The sequence below is a fragment of the Puma concolor genome, chromosome A2, assembly GCF_028749965.1.
Source record: "Puma concolor isolate L17-30 chromosome A2, mPumCon1.1.hap2, whole genome shotgun sequence".
Classification (NCBI taxonomy): domain Eukaryota; kingdom Metazoa; phylum Chordata; class Mammalia; order Carnivora; family Felidae; genus Puma; species Puma concolor.
In genome coordinates, this window is record NC_141668.1 from 59,136,403 (window position 1) to 59,159,436 (window position 23,034).

At 35.9% G+C, this 23,034-nt stretch overlaps 1 protein-coding gene and 1 non-coding gene across 14 annotated transcripts in view; both read right to left on the minus strand.

Annotated features, from left to right (window-relative positions):
• Positions 1-23,034, minus strand: part of HDAC9 (histone deacetylase 9) — a 708,604-nt gene that overhangs the window by 566,038 nt on the left and 119,532 nt on the right. The window lies entirely within an intron of this gene.
• Positions 19,740-20,036, minus strand: LOC147583222 (signal recognition particle RNA). Its single transcript, XR_015248647.1, has one exon.

Sequence of the window (23,034 nt, forward strand, 5' to 3'; positions counted from 1 at the left end):
GGTCTCAGGGACCATACTTCGAGAGCTACTGGCATATATTCAGAGGCCTTCTGGGTGATTTCAGCTCCTCGTTAGTTTTCTTCCATTCTCTGAATTGTCTCCCTGGAGCTTTGGATCACTCCATGTGACAAGAAAACAAATGCCAATGAGGGTGGAATGAATGCCTTATATGTCTAGACTTGGGGATAGGTCAAATAGTGTAACAAAAAGAAACATGGTGTTGTAGGAGCACTTCAACTAGTATCTCAAAAATTATCATTTTGCTACATCTGTAAGTGTTATATTGTCAGCACTGTGCATATAGTTGCCCTCGGATATATCCTACAGCTTGTTAAATGTTAGTGTAGAATGAAGGAAAATGACTTCACCAGAGTCTAAAAACTTCTAAGTCAGGCTTTACCTCTTAATAGCTATGTGTCCTTGGTTAAGTTTTTTTTAAATTTACCAGCTCTTGGGGCACCTGGGTGGCGCAGTCGGTTAAGCGTCCGACTTCAGCCAGGTCACGATCTCACGGTCCGTGAGTTCGAGCCCCGCGTCGGGCTCTGGGCTGATGGCTCAGAGCCTGGAGCCTGTTTCCGATTCTGTGTCTCCCTCTCTCTCTGCCCCTCGCCTGTTCATGCTCTGTCTCTCTCTGTCCGAAAAATAAATAAACGTTGAAAAAAAAAAAAATTTAAATTTACCAGCTCTGTTTTCTCAACTATTAAGTAAGGCTGATTCTATCTTCCCTACCATGGTGATCTCACAGAATATTTGCAAGACTCAAAGGTAATGTTTGAAAACATGCTTTGAAAATAATTAATGGTAGGGGCGCCTGGGTGGCGCAGTCGGTTAAGCGTCCGACTTCAGCCAGGAAACGATCTCGCGGTCCCCGAGTTCGAGCCCCACGTCAGGCTCTGGGCTGATGGCTCAGAGCCTGGAGCCTGTTTCCGATTCTGTGTCTCCCTCTCTCTCTGCCCCTCCCCCGTTCATGCTCTGTCTCTCTCTGTCCCAAAAATAAATAAACGTTGAAAAAAAAAATTAAAAAAAAAAAAAGAAAATAATTAATGGTTATATTTAAGGTGAAATATCTGTTATCATCCACATAACTTCTCAGTCTAAATAGTTAACTCTATAAAAATTAGATATATATGGCAAAACTATAGATATATATATACATTATACATATGTATATGTATAATATATATTTTTCATAAATATGAATATAATAAATATATATCATATATTACATTATAGTATATATAACATAATATATAATGACTATATATGTAATACACACATATACAATTTAAAAAAATATTTTTAATGTCTATTTATTTTTGAGAGACAGAGAGACAGAGCACACACAGAAGGGCAGAGAGAAAGGGAGACACAGAATCCAAAGCAGTCTCCAAACTCCCAGCTTTCAGCACTGAGCCCCATATGGGACTTGAACCCACAAACCGTGAGATCATGACCTGAGCCGAAGTCAGATGCTTAACGGAATGAGCCAGCCAGGCACACCTACACACGTACAATTTTAACATTCACCAATATTACCAATACTATCAGGCACTTACTAGTTAAACTCATGGGCAGTAGGGAACTAGAACAAATTGTGTACATGTCTTCCCAACTCCTCATTTAATGACATTAAGTTGGTGGCTTAAAATCAACAAATGCTACAAATCAGGACTTGTGTGTGGCCTGTTTATTTTCAGAGAGCTAGTTGTTAAACACTTACCAGCATAGCACTGCTTTAAAGGACATACTGGGCCTTTGAGAGGTATATTTCCAGTGTCCGTTTTGATAAAGCAATGAGCACGTATTTTTCTTTTCCCTTTTATACCACATAAAAAAGTTACAATTTGGGGAAAAAAAAGCATGTTAAAACACATACTAATATGTTTTACCAAATTCTTAACCTGCAGCAGTGATTTTCAGTCTAAAGTGGGACAAGAATCATCTGGGATATTTGTTTACAATGCACATTTGAGAGGCGCCTGGGTGGCTTGGTCAGTTAAGCTTCCAGCTCTTGATTTCAGCTCAGGTCATGACGTCCAGGTTGGTGGGATCAAGCCCTAAGTCAGGCTCCATGCTGAGAGTGCAGAGCCTGCTTGGGATTCTCTCTTTCTCCCTCTCTGTCTGCCCCTGCCCTCACACACTCACTATCTCTCTCAAAATATATGAAAAAACTTTAAAACTGAAATAAAATAGGGGTGCCTGGGTAGCTCAGTCAGGTAAGCGTCCAACTTGGTCTAGTTATGATCTTAAGGTTTGTGGATTCGAGCCCAGCATCAGGCTCTGTGCCTGGAGCCTGCTTTGGATTCTGTGCTTCCCTTGCTCTCTGTCCCTCCCCCACTCACACTCTGTCTCTCTCTCAAAAACAAATAAACATTTAATGGGGTGCCCAGGTAGCTCAGTTGGTTGTGCATCCGACTTTGGCTCAGGTCATGATCTCACAGTTCGTGAGTTCGAGCCCCGTGTCAGGCTCTGTGCTGACAGCTCAGAGCCTAGAGCCTGCTTCGGATTCTGTGTCTCCCTCTCTCTCTGCCCCATCCCCACTCATGCTCTGTCTCTTTCTGTCTTAAAAATAAATAAAACATTTAAAACATTTTTAAAAATAAATAAACATTTAAAAAAAAATGAAATTAAAAAAATGCCAATTTCAGAGCCTTCCCCCCTCAGTAATGTGAACAGTATGTCTGAAAAAGGAACCCAAAGTTCTGGGGGTATCCCAAATCAGTGGTCCTGCCATAACATGTAGATCTATGGATAAAACCCCACATTCTGGCTTTCAAAGCCATCTACCACCTTGTCACAAAATTCGTTCTCTTCATTTCCCTAGTGTATGCCTGTCCTGAATTGAAAAGGTACTATCACTCTCCTACAACACAATCTTTGGAATTTTGCTTTACCTATTTACCAAGTTTCCTACAATTGAAAGTTCTCCAATGTGAACCCTGAGTTGACAAGATAAAAACAGATTTCATAGCCTTTTATACTAGCAAACTTAGCAACTGTTTCAAGGTCACATGCTGGCAATGAGTCAGGACCAATTGAAATCTTTCATAAAGTGGCAGGAAAGGGGTCAAGAGAGAAGGATGAAGGTCTCTGCATGCATCATTCCCCCACACACTACAGAATAATGCTGAGCATTTTGCCTAAGCAATTTTACTTTAGTCACAAAATCTTACTATATAAAAATAACTTGTTTTATAAATTAGCTGTCAAATCCTTGGAGAAGCCAACCATGAACAATTTGTTGTTGGTTATATTTCCATTATTGTCACCATTTAATCCATAGTTTAGTGATTAATGGTTTTCTAAGAAAACTTGTTTGAAGTATAAAGAATGAAATCCGTTAAACCAAGTATGACCCGACAAGATTCATTTGTCTTGAGGGTCTCATCAGTACTGAAGCTGTCATGACATAATTAATGGTCTAAAAGATGAAACAGGACTTCTGTTCTGTCATGTCTCCTCTATTTAAGTGTTTAAAAATGAAAAATAATGAGTAAAGGTGTAAAACAAATTGTTTGATATGCCAAGAAGCAAAATAATCCCATTAAAATAATTAGAATTTCATCACATATTATTAGATACTGCTGTTTCACTGGAGAAAAAGCTCAGTCTGGGATGATCCTCTGATATATGTGGGCATCATTTATAACACTGCCATTAGGAAGGATATACTTTCTGAAACTTGATAAGAAGCCCCCAGACATGTTTCTCTCAGAATTAAAAGGCTGCTTTGGGCAACAATCCTTCAAAAGTTCTCAACTATTGAAAAGAATTTATTGTTTCTTTAGTTTAATTAAGAGCCTCCCACATATCTGAAAGAAGAGTAGAGAACTCAAAACTGAATCTATACTATGGGTCTATGATCATAGAAATTATATGTGCAAATAAACCAGGCTAGAAAAGGCAACAGAAAATGATAATAGTTGATTTGTTCAGAGATAGGAGATTGGGCATTAAGTTTTCCACTGTGCAACAAATATAAATTAAGAATGCTAACAATAACTCAACCTGACTCTACAGCTCACTGGGTCAACAATCTGTGCCCCTGCATGGCTAACCATTATTTTAATCCAATCTGATTTAATGCAACATACTATTTTTGAGCACCAACTATGAGAAAGGGATTTTGCTAATAGCATGAAGAGAGACTCAAGAATTCACTAGAATCCATGCCATCAGGGACCTTGAAATCTAGTGGGGAATAAAAACATGAATGTAAATGACTATGATAAAAAAGTAAAATATGGAGTGATCTGGAAAACACTAGGGAAGAAGTGCTTAGCAAATAGGGAGATTGGTGAAGATTTTACAGAAAAGATAGACATAGAGAGAAGCCTAAAATTTCCCTAAGATGTGGAAGCTTGCAACAGTAGTTGAAAAGTGATCAGAGGAAGTATTAGAGACTATAGTAACAGGGGGAGAAATAATGAAGAGAGAGTAAAATCATACTGTGTACTAACTGTACCACAACCCTGGAATCTTTTGGCTTTATAACCTCTTAGCAGCATGTTTGGCAAATAGCAGGCACTCAACATGTTTTGGTGGAAGGCAGTCAAGCCCCAGAGTAACTAGGAGGAGTAATACTCCAACTAGGACAGCCATGCACGTGTAAGATTCTACTTAGAAGACAACTAGTGTTTTAAATGTGAAAGTGCAGTCTAAGTCTCAATTTATATGAAGTTAAATGTCGTATCTCATAATTATGATAAGCAAGCGGCACAAATCACAAACTTGCTCGTTATTTTGTATTTAATGGAAATTAACTTGTTCTCATTTTGCTATTATAAAAATGTTACCTAATTTATCAATGTGTATCTTTCTATGTGTTTATATATGATTTTACATGTTTCCATCAGTTTTAAGAAGGGAATAAAAGTATTCCCTTGAACACCTAAAGGATAAGAAAAACTTAGAGAATATTACATTCATGTCAAATAGTACTTCAATTTACACCTATAAGTAATAGTTCAATTAACAAATACCTTTGGAAGAGGGTACCTAAATCAAAACCAATAGAGTGAAAAATACTGTATTTCCTTCTGCATCCACTTCTCCCATTCTCTAGCTTCTAATTCATACACAGAGGCTCAGGGTCCTAACCTACCACGTACCTATCGAAAACTGAAGAATCACTACTCTTATCATCCCATTTTAACCAGTACACATTCACACTGAAATTAACACTGATTTTTAAAGGTCTTTAATTGGAAAAAATTCTTTATTCCTAATAAGGAAAGGCATTTTCTCATTCTGAAGGATGCCTGAATACTTAGACTGTCTACTAAGCCTACTTTTGGCTGATTCTTAAGTGGTCCTAAACACTAGCTTATATGGGGAGAGGGGCACAGCTTGTAGGGGATACAGTTAAAGTAGGGAGAAATTCAGATGCCATTTGCCTATTACCCAATGCATCAGTGCAGTGAAAAACCTTACACAACTGAACATAGCAGCCCTACTTGAAGCACAACCCACTTTAATTCTTGTGGGGTGACTTGGGGAGGGAGGCACAGAGCACATCTCCATCAGTCACAATGGCTCCTTGCTCTTCTGGGACCCTGGCTAAGGAGGTCGGAAACTGGAGAATAGAAGAGTATATGTTACATCTGAAGTGAGCCTACATCACCCCAGCAAAGGGCCGTCTGCCAGCAGATCCCATCCCTCTTCGCTTGTTCCCAATGGATTTTCCTTTACAGAGTATAAACCAAGCCTCAGCCTTCATCTCCTTTAACCTTAACTGCTGAAGCTTTTGCTCAAGACTAAGATATTTTTAATGCTATTTAAAATTTCTGTCCTGCACTCTTTCTTATCTGGAATGCTTCCTTCTGCTTCCCAGATTATTTCTGCTTGAGGTTATGAGGTGTATAACAAATAACTATGTTGTTGGAAGGCACTGATTTCATCAATGGAGCTATTACTGCACACAGTAAAAATGTTGATGACTATAGCTCTTTTGATTCAACTTTTAAAACCACTTCTAAGAGTTTTGTTTATTTACGGTCTTTACTTATGTTCAAGAGAAAATTTGAGATGGCTTAAAACACAAAAGACCAAAACTCATTAACAATGCTTACAAAACTAATGTCAAATAATAAAGAAGAAATAAATAACGAAAACCCAGACTGCAGAACCCCTTTTGGGCATAACACTTAACTGTGGTAGCTCAAAAAACCTATTAGGTCATTGAGAGTGATAAACACTATTCTGGTGCTATGATCAAAGAGGAATTTATTGCCTAAGTCTTTCTGTATAATTTACCAGGCAACATAATGAATAAGGTCTTTAATGGAAGTTTTCATAAACCATGCAAAGACATCTTGCAGGATAAGCTTCATGGGCATGCAACCCATGCAGCTGTACAGCACCCCAAGACTGGAAGAGCCCCACATTTGGTTTCATGCTCTGCTGTTGCTGTCTTGAAATTCTCAACTTTTTTAACAAGGGGTCTCATATTGTCATTGTACACCGACTGGGCACTGAAAATTACATAGCCCATCTTGACATCTTTCACACAGCTATCAACCCCTAAAGTTCTTGTTTGAGGGTATTTCTCCTTTGGCAATTTAAGTACAGCATTTGTGGAACTGATTCTATATTTTTCTGAGTATTAAAAATAAATCACATGGATATATGAAGACACCCCCCCCCAGCAAACTCCCAAACTTATGTCTTATAAATACTAAACATAAGCAATAGAATCATTTTATGTGGGGGGGGGGGGGGGGAGAAAAAAGTCATTATTTCTCCTTTCATATGTTAAGCTCAAGACACTTGTCAACAGAAATAATGTATTTACTGTGATGTTTTTTAGATATAGTAAGATGTCTTAGCTGTAAAATCTGTAAATAGACTTCTGATTTAAAATCAATCACCCAAGTATAACTTCATCAAATTAAAAATTGTTATCTCTGAATTGTGCCTTCCATTATTTTCCCTTGATCTTATTGTCTCAGGAAATACATTTTTAATGTGTTCATAGAGAAGTAAAATATCCTCAGGTGGCATTTTGTATTTTACTATGCCTTCAGATCTGTTCTAATTACTGCTTCCTACCAGGGATGGACTCTTAGCCTGTTCTTTATGAATTTTTGTGTATAGTTGAAAGCCATCTTTCCCATATACAACACATCAGGTAAAACGAAACTTGGAAGCTGCTGTTCATATGACTGATGAAAACTGCTTCTGCCGTAATAGCACATTAAGTCCAGCACCAGAACTGCTGCTGGAAGGTGCTCAATGTTACCCATGATCCCAGCATCCCTCCATTCCAGTTTAAACCACCACAGTCTTCCAAGCACAGAGACCTGTGTGCCTGAGGTTTAGAATCTAGGGGGCAGTACGTGCAATGGCATCACCACTTCACCACATACACGTGACATGGTGAAATGATAAAGGAAAGGACCAGGGACGGATTCAAGGACGTAACATTCAAACTTATTGAAAAAATATTTAGTTTTATTATCAATTCAGAATGTGATTTAATAGGTGCAGGTCTATGCATGAAGCTAAAGATGGATTTACTGTGAATTAATGAAGCTTAATTAAGCTCAGGGCTCTTTACTTGCACAGTCACCTTTCAACGCTTTTCACTCATTTTGTTATTTGTAATTTTGTATCCCTTTTCTTAAAAAGGACCCCGAAACTTTTAAGATCCACAACCCACAAAACTTGGGTCCTCCTCTGCATGGGTCATACTGACTTTTGGCTCTCCCCAGAGTTCTTCTCAAGAATGACAGGCTCACACAACTAGATGCAGTTAGTTAGCATTAATTCCATTTTACTAACTCATGGACTTACAACAGGACTAGTTTAGTAGGCAACAAACTTGATCCTATTCAGCCTGATTTTCTCAGACTACATTCTCCTCCTGAACTCAAAGTCTTAGTGATAGTTCCAGCCTTCCTTCTAGAAAAAGCATAAAGATAAGAGCTGGAGGGCACATGCATTTTCATATCTATCCCAGAACTAAAGAGACACAGAGGGTCAAAAAAGAAGGTGCATTAAGAAGGAAGAGGTCATCAGACTGCAGCTCCTTTTTTGAACCAGAACTTCTCACTTCTTGGTCCCACCCCACAGCGTGCTTGAGCTTTCTAGACAACCTCGCTGGAGGGAAGGAAATATAATTTGCCTTTTTTTCTCTAGAAGTATTTCCTTCTAATGTCACGGGTTTCCTTTATAGCTGTGACAGAGAACATCAGGATTGTTGTATGGGTGAAACTGTATTTTAGGGGATGTGATGTTACCAGATGGTTTTTAATCAAAGCAGTTTTACACCTATCACAAGAATGCAATTTTAAGCTTCATATTCATAAGTTCATCTGTTTTATTTAACAATGAATTTGTCCATAAATTACAATGAAAGTACTTATGAAGATAATTGTTCTTTGTAAAAATCACTCGGAAACAATATAAATCACAAAATCAGAATAGAAACAGTGAAATCTTTGAGTATTAAGCAGCCACCTTTATTCTATGAAAGTATATGTGACTAAAGGTGGGTGTAAAGGTGTTTGCAATTCCTTTTCCACCAAACATTAACATTTCTACCAGATAAAGCATGGTGATTAGGAACTACAAGATAAAGAGATTCAATTCACATGGTGCCACTTCTAGCAAAATTTATTTTGATTTATTCTGGATAGAAATGCAAATAAATCTTTTGAGCACATATAGACTAAAGAAGATTGCTATGAGACTTAAATATAATTATTATATCACAAGAGAAAGTGAATAAAATGTATTAGCACAGTGGCTCAGAAAAAGAGACATTCAAAGCATAGAATTCATCCAGTAAGCACTAACAGGTCACACTGTTTCATATCAAGAATGCAAACAAAAGTTCTCGAAATATTAGGAAAAATTCTTGGGAAGCTATTATAACATTACACAAAAGTTGTAAAAGTAATAATATGATAATATTTCTAATAAAAGAAAAATGACAGCAGGCAGCAGGCTGCATTGTTAGTTGATGCTGAGGGACCTTCGGCTGGGTAGTACAAGATTATCTTTGCAAAGAACTTTCTCACACAGATTTAGAAGTTTATCAGATACAGTCCCAGGCTCTTTATTTGTGCCTACGAACAAAGTTGATACAAATTATTATCTTTTGAAATAGTGCAGCCTTTACATAGTTGTATGTTGACAGCATCTAAGAAAAACTGGTTATGAATGCATTTCGGTATGACTACGTATTTGTAGCATGTTCACTTTCAGTGAAAATGTGTCTTCTCAAAAATAAATTTTCCTGTGTTCTCCCATATACCAGAACACCTGTAAGATATCAACAGTATCTTATAGTAAACAGTGAATTTTTACATGTTCTTTCAAAAAACTTTTAAGTCATTGAAATGATTAGATTCACCAGAAAACTAAAGAAAATATTTAAGAGTATTAAAAAGTTTCTATCAGAAGGTAAGAAGTCTAAATTTGCAGCTGTCCCAGCTTAACACAAATTTATTGATCAATATTTCAAATATAAGGTATTCATCACAGCTTTACATGTATGCACTCAAGTAACCTTCTAAATATCTTTACTTGAATATCTTGCCCTCCAAGGGCAAAAGGCACAAAATTAGACTAATCTATGCATTCCCAACCTTAAACCTCCTTCCCTAACAGGTCTCTCCTTCTGTCCAGTTTCGCTTCCTTCCAAATTACAACCAGAATGATATTCATGATACACAAATCTGATTGCGTTATTGCTCTGCTTAAAACTTTCACAATGTGTCCAACTGCCCTTCATTCACCTGAATTTGGTTCACAACATTCTCTGAGATTTGCTCGCAGCTCACATACCTGCAGCATTGCTCTCCACTCTTGGTCTCATAGTCTAGGCTGTGACTGACCATGCCAAATCGCTCTTAATTCTATAGACGTTATCAATACAAGTCTGTCATCCTGACCCCAAAATCTTTCCCCAGTCCTACACCCGACTCCTGCAGCTTAAACCTCACTACCACTGACGCCCAAAACTAGCTTATGATCCCATAGCATTCCATACTTCCTTTCTCATAAACCCTAGCTTACCACACACTATTATTATTCAGAGGGGGAATGCTCTTTCCCAATTTTGAAGTTTCTCTCACGTGGGAGGAACACTACCTACTAGTGTGACACTCTTAGTCTTCCCCAAAAGGAGTGACTATGCCATGGTGAATTTTAAAAGGGAAGCACAGTGTCTTTCTCCTGGGAAAAAAGAACCATTCTGCCCAGAGAGAGCATGTGCTTTGCTTCTCAATGCTATTAATGTCACAGGGGCCAGATGCTTCTCTTCAGAGGAGCATGTAGTTGCCCAGCCCTCCCAGAACATTATGAGTGTATTTCTCATAGTATGAGAAGGGGTTTAGTATCAGAAAGCCCACTTGGCCCTTGATACAAGCTAGTTAGTCTAATACTATCTGTATCAGTATAAACATGTTAATTTTGTTTCCCATCCACCGTACTCTTTTATTTCTCACTTTGCTCAGAAATCATATAGGAACAAGGAGTGATTTCTCTTGGGAACACTCAATCCGCCAAATCATAATACCTATGTACTGTTTTTGGTAAGTCTAGAAGCTCTGAAAGATGGGGAAGAGATGTCTGGTTTACCGTTACAGTCCTTGTAACCTAGCAAGCGCCTCGCCAAGAGCAGGTGCTCTGAAATTGTTGTTTATTAAATAAACAAGTAACTACTTAGATGTCATCCTGCCATCTTATCCACTATTCAGGCACAACTATTACCTCCAGTTAAGTTGTAGCTACTCTTACAATATTTCTTACTTTCAAATTCCATCTAACATGTTTTCTATCTAATGAATTTTAGACTCTTGACATCAATCTTTTTAAAATACACTTTTAAAAATTTTATTACTAGCACTCTATTGAAATAAATCCTAAATTGGAAACATATGAGCTAGCACATTAGGAATTCACTAATTTGCAGATCATTTTTATCCATTAGTTCACTGCAGAAAAATCACACATTTAAAAAACAGTTCAAACAGAGGCATGTAAAACAGTAAAAAAGAGGCATGTTGGTATTTTGGAAAGTAGATTAATGGGTAAAGAATTATATTATGAGTCAAATTAGGGTAGATTAATAATTATATTTTGAGAGTTTCTAAAACTCTCGTCTTTAATTTTAACATTTTTATTGAGCATAAGACATCTATTAATATTCTAAATGTGTTTGCTAATAAACTTTATAATATTATTATTTTATGTTTAAATATATTATTTTAAAAGGACTGATACATTGCTGAATATGATTTCATATTTAAAATCAAGGGACAAGTTTTCCCTTTGATAAAACAAATCTATATTTTTTTAATGAAACTTATCAGAAAAATATAAATCACATAATAGAATTATAATCTGTCGAGAATGTTTCTTCTTGTAAAGTATCTGTTATTTTAAGTGAAGACTGCCTGCATAAACTAATTTGTGGCAACTTCATTTTTATTCATTCAATTATATTTAAAAGTCCATGTATATGCATGAATACATAATTAAACGTTCTTGTAAGATTTGTCTCTAGACTTGAAGGAAAAAATATATATGTTCTCAAACTTTGAGAATTAGGATGCTACTGCATAAAACATAATGAAGGATTATATGTCAATATCCTTTTGTATTTGTGACAAAAGGGAAAACATTCCAAAAAGAATTGTAAAGGAAGATCTAAGTTGTACAGGACAGGAACAAAATGTGCAATAAGCAGAAGTCTTTGGCATGTATTTTTAAACAGGAGGTTTTGAAAACTCCAAATTTAGCTTCATAAAAAGAGGTAGTGCAAGTGTGAAGCATGTGGTCATTTTGGCATACTCTGTGTATAACTTCTCTCTTTACCTATATAAGGATATAATAAAGCTTCAGAAATGTGCAAAGCAGAAATCCTCCAGTTCTGTTTATTCACTTTCAGTCAGGTAGTAAAATATCCTAATGTTCCATGAAGAAATCTCCAAAATGCACTACTAAAATAGCCTGCTAAAGAGAAATCAACAACTTCTTTATTTAGATACTGAACAGTTTAAAGGAAAAGACTGGTGGGGCTTTTTGTTTTTTGTTTTTTAAGCCAACTATATCTGCAAGGATCTGTCAGCTTTACTAAATGTTCCTTGTCTTTATTTTGTTGCATGGTTTTCATGCTGTCATGCCCCTTCCTTCCTTTTCAATCCCCCATATTCTCCAACTTCCTTTCAAGCCTTTTGGGGGGAAAGTGTCTCAATACCCTCAATCTTTTCCCATTTCATCCCCTCTTCATGATCCTTTCTCCCTTTTCTGACTCCTTCTGGCCTTCTTTCGCTATAATAATTACTTTATATTATACTTACATAGCCTCATATTTCTTTTAGAAATTCAATTTCTAAAACATTCTCCATTCACTTCTTCTTCTATAATCCTTGGCCACACTTTGTAAAGAAAATGTAAACTAAGGCCTCCTTTCCCTTGGTTATCTAAGACACAGCAGCAATGTAAGGAATAGAAAAGAGTTTCTGCATGTGATGTGTGTGTGTGATGTTCCTGTGGCCCTCAATCTCGAGGGAATACCAAACTCTTCCCATAACCTACATGTATGGCAAAAGGATCGACAACTGAGGAAAAAAATCAAACTTGTTTGGACAGAACGATTTGTGCTGACAATTTAAATGTGAAATTCTGCCTATTTCAATGGTGCTACATGACTCTCAGTTCAGTTTTGAAAAACTTTGTTTTCTAAAATCGTTATGGTTTCAAATATAATTTAAAATTTTTTTTTAATGTTTTTTATTCATTTTTGAGAGACAGCCACAGAGCGTGAGTGGGGGAGGGGCAGAGAGAGAGGAAGACACAGAATCTGAAGCAGGCCCCAGGCTCTGAGCTGTAAGCACAGAGCCGGGCACAGGACTCAAACCCATGGACCGTGAGTTCCTGACCTGAGCCGAAGTCGGACGTTTACCCGGCTGAGCCACCCAGGCACCCCTCAAATATAATTTTAAATGGTTTTCCAGAATCCATATCAAATAATACCTATGAGCGTATGAATGAAACTGGATTTTCAGATAGTAATAGTTCATTAAAAAGAATCTTTGGCCACCAACAAACTGAAACCATTCCTTCTCTTCTGACAATGGTATACAAAAAGAGGATATGAACTAACATAATAATCATAAAATGGAAATCAACATGGTAAATATCAATGACAAGTAGCATATACCACTGCCAAAATGGCATGCAGTTATAAATTTGAATAACCAACACAATCAAGATTTAACCTAGGGATGTACCTAAATAAAAATGTCTGAGACCTAAATGAAGTTAACTGTACAACAACTAAAAAGGCTAATTAAAAGATGTACTATTTTCCTGATAGGATGATTAATACTGTAAAGATGTTAATAGGGCAATTGCAAACTATTTTGAAGAGAGATTTTATAAACCTAATTTAACATATTGACTCTCGAAGAAAAAGTATGTAAGAAGAGCTAAGGGGAGTTTTAAAGAGAAAAAATAAAGTAGAGTAATTTAAACAGTATGATACTAATAGAGAAATTACAGGTGATAATAAAAAAGTCTACAAACAGACACATGTGTATATACATTTAAAATTAAACAGTTCTATTGCTCCTCACACTGTTAAAATGAAGAATTCCACGGGATTTATTATATATAAAAATTTATTTAAAAAACAAAAAGTAGAAATGATAAAGGAGGTTTTGTTATTTGTTTGCATCAGAAATCTTGGGGTTTGGGAGGTATCTGCCTATATTGAATTGTGGTGCTATCATTTAAAACTATAGACCTTGGATAAGTTGTTTATTCACCATCTATAAAAAAAGGATTAATAGTATCTTATTCATTGGGTTGTTATGAGGATTGAATGACAGCATGCTCATAAAGTGTTTAGGTGTCTAACAAACTTTACTTGTGGTTTTTATGCTTAGCATAGAAACAAAAGCCAGAAAACATAAGGAAAAAGAATGACATATGTGAGTATATCAAATTTTTAAGGTTTTGTGCAACAAATATCGCAGTAAAGGCAAAATTCAAAGTATGTAATGATTTACAATATGTATTGAGGATATATTAATAAGCTCTTAATTCATTTGAAAAATAAGCACCTTAAGAAAAATGTGGCAAATATCACAAGCAAACTGCTCCCCAAGAGAAATACAAAGGCCCCACAAACATAGGACATTTCTTTCAACCTCACTAATAATCAAAGAAATATTTTTTTTCTTTTCTGATTAGCAAAAATTGATTATTCACAGTACTGTAAAAGAGTAAGGTCAAATAACTTTCTCATGCAATATTGATGAGATAATAAATTGGTAAAACCTTTTGGGGAGCAGTTTATGAAGGTATATGGAAATTTAAAGATGCATTACCTTTCCCTAACAGTTCTACTGTATGAACATAGCCTAAGGAAATAGAGAAGTACAAAAAAAAACAAAACATATTTTTCACACTGGTATTAAAATAGCAAAACAAACAAGTTAACAACCCACGAGGTAAATCGGTAATTACTAATGCAGAAATAGATCAATAGGTCAATATTCAGTAAGAAAAGACAAATTAAAGAATAGCATATGCAAGGCACATGGGTGGCTCAGTCAGTTAAACACCTGACTTCAGCCCAGTTCACAGTCTTGTGGTTTGTGAGTTCGAACCCCAGGGGGGGTGCTCTGTGCTGTCTGACAGCTCAGAGCCTGGAGCCCACTTCAGATTCTGTCTCCTTCTCTCTCTGCCCCTCCCCACTCACACACTCTCTCTGTCTCTGTCTCTTTCTCAAAAATAAATAAACATTTTAAAAATTTTTTAAAAAATAGCATATGCAGTATGAATCAGTCCTATTTCAAACATATGTAGTGGCAATATAGGTTTATAATTGCAAAGAAAAGTTCTGGAAGAATATATTTTAAACTGTAATCAGTGGTCATTTCAGTGGGATAAGATTATAAGAAGCTTTCACTTTTTAATTTATACTGTTAAGTATAGTTTGGATACTTTCTTACATTTGAGAATTCCTTTCATAAGGTAAAAAAGAGACCTTTCCATTTTGGAAAAAATAAGAGATTAAGAAACTCCTAATAATTACTCTGCTAGTTTCAGATTCTCACATAATTCTAACAGCTACCTGACTTTTTAAAACATTTTTTGCTTAGGTTCAATAAGGTCCTTGTCAAGAATTAATATATACTTAAGTGTTAACTTCCTCTTTAAAAGAACTGCAATTAAAAGAGATACTTACAATAGAATTCACAAGCATGTTTCTCAGAGTTTAACTTGCAAGTAACATCTCCATTAGTACTTGAAACCAAGAATTATAACCCATAGCAGGCAGAGCATTTAAAGAAATTTTAATAATAAGAAGGTGTCCAATTTAATTTGACTTTCAAAATGTTTTTTACACTTTAGAAACTAAAAACTTCCCTACAGCTTATAAAACTTGTGCTATGCATCATAATTTTTAGGAGGAGAAAAAGTAATTTCTTCTCATTAATGGTAAACAAATTCGTTTCTTTCAGAAGCTAGAGTTATACGGAAAATTCATAATTAGTATAGTAGAAACAAGATATTCTTTTTCATCATTGAAGAGTATTAGAATCTTCTGGAGAGCAAATATTTTACATTTTCCGTGGTTTTGAACAGTTTTACTAAAGCAAGCTCTAACTATATTTAAATATGGAAGGCCACCACCCAATTTAGTGAACAATTTCACTTCCTCAGGAAGCAGAGGAACAGCCATATGACTGGATATTATACCCCTGAGAAAGAATTAAACTGGATTCCTGCAAGAGAGACTAACTTCCCTATCTATCTCTCTATGGCATAAAAAAATGAACATTACTGTTCTTAGTTTAGAACTCATTCCTCCTGCCAAAAATTGTGCATCCCCCAGATTCTCTTAGGAAGCATCATGTTATACAGCAGAGCATTCTACACCAACACTCACCAACAGATGTCTAATTTTGAGAAAGTTTAGTGTACATATCTGTAAAATGGGAAAACATCACCTGCTTTACAAGGATGTGTGAATATTAAATGGGATGCTGAGGCTAATATTAATGCAAAATACAAAAAAAGGGGGCTCAAAATATGCTCAGAAGCCAGGATAACTAATAGTGGGCAGCCCAGAAAAGAAAAAAAAATGTGAAACAATAGAGTAAATGTAATTGTATAATTACAGTTACATGATTTTAAACGCATGCATTTTCTTGGCCTACTTGAAAAATAAGGTGCTAAGATAAAAACAACAACAACAGGAACAACAAAGGAAAGCCACACAAAGGTAAATAACCATTAACCAACCACCTCACATTAAAAAAATTTTTTTTAATGGTTATTTATTTCTGAGAGAGAGGGAGAGAGAGAGAGAGAGAGAGTGAGCAGGGCAAGGGCAGAGAGGGAGACAGACAATCTGAAGCAGGCTCTAGGCTGCGAGCTGTCAGCACAGAGCCCCACATGGAGCTCAAACTCATGAACCAAGCTGATCATGACCTGAGCCAAAGTCAGATGTTTAAATAACTGAGCCACCCAGGCGCCCCTAACCACCTCACATTTTAATTTCCCTTTTTTTTATAACAATAAATTCATAAAGGAACAAGAACACACCACTAGAAGTTCTTGAGCAAGAGAGAAGTGATAGATGCAGTGTTTGGACTCTGAACACCTCATTGCTGGGTTATCAAATTGACTTTCAGCATGCATCTTCATATCTGGATTGTGACAGGGGCACTGCATCACTTCTAGATTAAAGACTCTCAAACCTGAGAATCATGACTTCTCTCCTGCTCCAGGAGCTTCAAGTGATGATCTAGTATCTGCTTAATTTCTTCTGCCTGATAATCAAGGTTCTCTGTATTCTGATTACACTTTCCCTATTCATACTGAATCTCAAATACAGATTCTTGAGGCAAGGTTATGTCAGTTTACTCCCAGCAAAATACCAGGTGGATGCCAGTCTGTGCGGGTGTTCATACCATCCCCAGATTTAGAACACTGCCTCTCCCTTAGTCTTGTGCAAGCCAAACCACTCTTCAAATCCACTTCAAGATCTAACCCTCCCCCAACAAAATCATGAATGTGTATGTATTATACATTTAGAGCCAGTTCCAGAGAATCTATCACATCTATTCATTTCCTTTTTATGTTCATATGATTTGTCTATGACTTGTTTTGCCTGGCACGGTCACTTTGGAATAGAAAGTCATGGCTAATATTATTCTATTTTGAATCCTTTAGAAAACTTTTATAAGTATAATAACAGCAAATTTTTTCACTGGTGCAAAAAAACAAGTATTTGCCCATGCCTCCTCCCTCCCCCATCCATCACATACATTCTTTCTTTAAAAAATATAATTTATTGTCAAATTGGCTTACATACAACACCCAGTGCTCACCCCAACAAGTGCCCTCCTCAATGCCCATCACCCATTTCCCACTCCCGCCCCCCCTTATCCACCCTCAGTTTGTTCTCTGTATTTAAGAGTCTCTTGTGGTTTGCCTCCCTCCCTCCCTGTTTGTAACTATTTTTTCCCCTTCTCTTTCCCCATGGTCTTCTGTTAAATTTCTCAAGATCCACATACAACATCACATACATTCTTGATCAAAATTATGGCATAAATTTAATATTCACCTGAAAATCCCTGAATTTTCCATTTTGTTTAGGTCTTGTGAAAATATCACTTTCCAAGAAGATTATACATTTCTGTAGTTATTCTTGTTGCTTCATCCATGTACCATGCATGCCAGGCATTATGTGTATAGCATATAATTTTGAAAACAATGCAGGAAAGGAGGCTTTTTGCTTCTTTTATTTTATACAGGTGAGAAAATGGAAATTAAAAGGGCCAACATCACAAAGCAAGTAAGGAACAGATTTGCCTGTCAAAAAGCCCTTCAGACTCCCAAGGTCTCCCTGCTATACTCTGCTTCTGCCTCGTCAGACAACGTGTGCTCATGTTCCACCGCAGCTTACTGTCTCAGCCTCTTAATGACATTTGAAGTTTAAAATCAATTATTATCAAAAGGAAAATTTTTTGAGATCCAGAAAACTGTCCAGGAGGTTAATTTTTTGGTACGTCACTGTGAACACCAGTGATCCGAAAGTGCTGGGCAGGAAGACTTTTCAAGTAAAAACAGCCATGAGAATGCTGAAAGTGCCTTTCCTTTTTCTTTCTTTCTTTCTTTTCTTTTCTTTTTTTTCTTTTTTTTTTTTTTTTTTTTTTTTAAGACTAGACAACTCTCAATTATGCTTTTATCCCTGGACAAATGTTCCTTAACACTCACCAAATTTTGGCAGATGGCTGACAACAAAAGTAAAAAAAAAAGTATCTTTTCTTACTTTTAACCGATTATTCTAGCAAATGTTCAAACAATAAAATATAAGCAAGCGATACGTTAGTAGCCATCAAACTAAGTGATCAGTACCTTGAAAGTGCTTCAGTAATTTAATTATTTCCCAACATTTTCAAGCTCACTGCAGAACAGTCCCACTGTGTAGCCCTGAAGGAAAAGTCCAATAAAATACATTTTCAAAGAAAACCATAATATTTTTTTAATGAGAATTACTTGCACCTTTAAAAGTAATTACAAGAAAGATATACTCTTAAACATCAAGAAAAAGAATATGCAGATTCAGAGATAAGGCTGTCAGAGTAATTCTCCTACCTTATTAGTAGTCCAAAAGTAATAATTAAAACTACAGTTAGATACCATGTTCCCTATAAGGCCCTTTTATTTTTCAAATATACTACATAGTATTGATAAGCATAAAAGAAGCCAGACTTTTTTTTTTATTATGTCAAGAGGAGCATAACTTTAATACAAATTTCCAGAGAATATTTTGGCAGTATATGTATAAAGCCTTCAAATGTTTATATGCCTCATCCCAGCAATGACATCTTTAGGAATTTATGGTACAATATTAGAGGCAAAAAAATTAATAAACAATTTACATTAGTCAAATACCCAAAATGACCTAATTAAAAACAATATTAGTAGATTGGTAGAAATAAATTATGGCATGCTCACAGAATGGATGTCAACCAAGCAAATAAAAATCCTATTTTAGAACACTATTTCATAACATGACAATTGTTTGTGATGTGCCATTATGTGAGAAAAGGTTAAAAACAACATATATTCTAATTTGTTTTTGCAAATGCTCAAGGTCATATCTGCATTGGGAGGGGAAAAATATAAAACACTGGAAGATCCACTATGTGTGGATGGTAGGCTGAAGACAATTTTTATAACCTGAGATATGTGTGTTGACTAAACTCAATGACCCCCACCTCTGGCATTCACTTCCTTGTGCTGTCAACTCCCACACTGTATCAAGGTTGGTAAGGTGGGATCAAGGAGAAGGGACCTTATGTCACTTCTAAGGATAGTTCATAAAAGATATTAGAACTTCTATCTTACTCTCTGGGATCACTCACTCTGGGGAAAGCAATCAGCTCTGTGGAGAGGTCTACATGGCAAGGAACTGAGACCTTCTGCCAACAGCCAGAGAGGAACTGAGGACTGTAACCAATAGCCATGTGAGTGAACCATCTTGGAAATGGATCCTCCAGCTTTGTTCAAGCCTTCAGATGACAACAGCACTCACCAACAGCTTGACTGCAACTTCCTAAAACACTGAGCCAGAAAAGCCCAGATAAGCCACTCCCAGATTTTTGACTCTCAGAAACTGTGAGAAAATAAATATTTTAAGGCTATGATTGTCTTAAATTATGAAATTTTGGAGTAATTTGTTATACAGTAGTTATACAGTTATAAAGTGTGTTTCTCTATATGTATTCCAAATTTTTTTGGATAACTAGTACTGCTTTGAAAATTAGAGAACAAAATGCCACCTCAGACCTGCTCCATTTCTGACCTGGGCTGGTTCACCCCTCCTTAGGCAAGCTGGTAGTCCCGCACTCCCGGAAGGTTACCATCTTGATGCTGAACTTAATGTGAACACCCGATCAGCGTAGCACACTACAGTCCAGAACTTCTGGGCTGAAATAACCCTTCTACCTCAGCATCTCGAGTAACTGGGACTAGAGGTGCGTGCCACCACGCCTGGCCAAAATGCCACTTTAGGACACTAGACATTGTCAGTATAATCCTGATACAGATTTTAGATTAAGTCCCAGTGTCAATTTTTCAAGCTAAATATTTCCAAAGGATCCTCACGCAGGTAACATACCTGTACTAATCCAGCAGCAGAGAGGTCCTACAAATGGAATGCTCCAGTTACAGTTAAGTTAGAAAGCCTAAAATGTACCTTGAAAGGCCCTTTGCAAATAAATAAAAATAAATTAACTAAATATTCAATACAAATATGCAAATAATTTTTTAAGAAGAGAGTAAACTATACCTAAGGAAAGCAAGAGGAAAGTAACACTAAAGATATAAACAATTATTTCTTAAAAATATTAAAATATGTACAATTCTAGAAAGTAAAGGGATTTGGAGAGAGAAAGCAGAAAGAGCTAATCTTTGCTCTCAAAAGAAAGGCCCAAAAATAAAATGAGAGGTAAAAACCACTACTTCAGAAAAGATTTAAAAAATTATATAGATTCCTATATACAGTCTGTTGCTAAAAATTTTTTAAAGTAGAATATATGTCAAAACAGACCAACAATTCTAGAAAAAATTGAAGTAAACAACTATTGCCAAATAAAGTTTCCAGGCCATGATGATTTTAATATGTTACTTCTTTAAACAGTGAAGGCATAGAAAAATACGGGGATATACATATTTTTTAATCTGTTGTAGGATGTTCAAGTAACCCTCACCTTTCTGCTAGGTGATATGGTAGCCTGTGTGTTTTAAAAAGGTCCCTTTCTCAAGATACCATACTACCTTCATCTGTAAAAGTACTGTAGCTGGGCAAAGAATGATAGGATAGGTGATGACGTGCAGGTTGTTCAATCATAAATGACAAGCCTACTAACACTTAACCCTGAAACTTGAAAAAGAGCTGACAAAACAGAAAACTACAGGTATTATTTATGAACATGGAGGCAAAAATGTTAGATGAAATATACATCAAACACAGCAGCATATTAAAATCATGATAAAACATGTCCAGTTGAGTTTATTTCAGGAAATCCAGAATGATTTAATATTGGGAAAGCTATTAATAAATTTATGACATCAATAAGTCAAAAGCAATTAAAACAGAACACTCCCTCAAAAAAATGTAACTATCTGGATACATGTTCATGGGTTAGTAAACCAGGATAGTTTAATGTAGAGTTATCACCCTATTAAGCATTAAACGGAGTTGTTTTCAATAAAGTCAGATGTATATATGATGCCCATCACTAACATGGGAATGAAAGCCTGACATTCTTACCAATACAATAAAAAAAGAATTAAGATTTATAAATATTGGAAAGGCAACTTATATGCGTATATAATATTGTTGCTTATCTTTTTACAACATTTAACTGAAAACCGTAAGAAATTATGAGATTTGGATGAACTTTTCAGTACGCCAACAACAGCTGGAAAATTTTCAGGAAAAGCCACAGTCACATACAACCAAGCAATCACTCAATCATTCCATCACTTTCCTCTCTTTTGCTTCTCTCTTTCCCTCTTCCCATTCTTTCCTCTTGCTCTCTCTCTCTCTCCCTGTCTCTCTCTCACACCTATACACATGCATACATACATCCCTATATCTCATACTGTTTCACACCTAGAAATAAAATTATGTTTATCTAATGCAAAAAGAAAGGGAGGAAAAAAAAAAGGCCTTCTGAAGTGGTTCAAGATAAGAGAAGCCATAATGAAGAAATGACACAATTCTAGAGAGCCATCTTATAGAATTTGATACACCAAGATGAGTGACTTCTCTATTTTCAAGGAACAAGACGTGTTTCAGAAGTTGTCTAAACATGTATTTATACGATTGACAATAACAGCTTGAAATATGCCAATGGAGCCCAAGCGTCGATAACATACAATTTCAGCCGAACACTCGTCTTCTCTTCAAGAAGACAAAAGCAAAAAAAGTCCCTTATGGGATAAAGAGAATAAAAGATCTCCCTTCATCTATCTTACTTTCATTGGAGTCACTAACCTCCAAGAATCACATTGTTCTGGGACCACATTTTAAATCACATAACATTGTACCCTTTTGGTGCCAAATGCCAAAAGCTCTTTGAGGACAAGGATAAAGTCATTTCTTTAGATGCTCAATACTTCCTTATTAAATCATTTAAACAAACCAGACTACTTACTAACCTACTAAACCCTCATACAGTGAAAAAGGAACAATTTACCCACTTAGGATAAACACAGATAAATTTGGAAGAGATCATTTTTCATGCATCCTTTTCCTTTCCATAGCACCACCTCACATGTTAATGGAAAACTGATACATATGGACTAAAGCAGCCTTGTTGGGTCATTCCAAGTTATATCTCTCCACATAAAGAAAGGACTGAAACCTCTCTCTAGGCCATTTATGTCTTCCATATAATGACATTAAACATTTTCTTCAACTGGGTCAAGCACTATCAGATTTCACATTTGAATCTATATGTTAATTGAGTGTACTGTGTGAGATATGAAAAACAGGTTAATAATTATTTAAATATACTATTTTAAATGAGAAAAGAAATAATCAATTTACTAAAAAGTAATATTTTTTGACCCATATCCCCCTCTCATTTCCAGGAAACAACAAATAATATCAACTATTTGCTAATAGATAGCATAAGTCCATTATTAAACCATAGTACTTAAGTACAAGCTTTTCTATCATTTTATATTATCTTTCAAGAAAGTATTTTATGGTTCCATATGTAAATAATTATAACAGTATAATAAAATACTTCCATGATCCTCAGTTTGTTTTGAGTGGACAGTACTACAACTAAGATGTCTTTATAAATAACGCTTTGCTTTATCTCCTGCTGCCTGGGACACAACATACAGTTATGAACTGCTCTATTCATTACTGAATTTCTTTATCTTATTAGTTTGTTAAAGACATAAAAGTAGGATATCACTTTGGTAAATTTGGTAAACACTTGCTTCCTATGCCGTTTCATATCACACAAGTGTTTA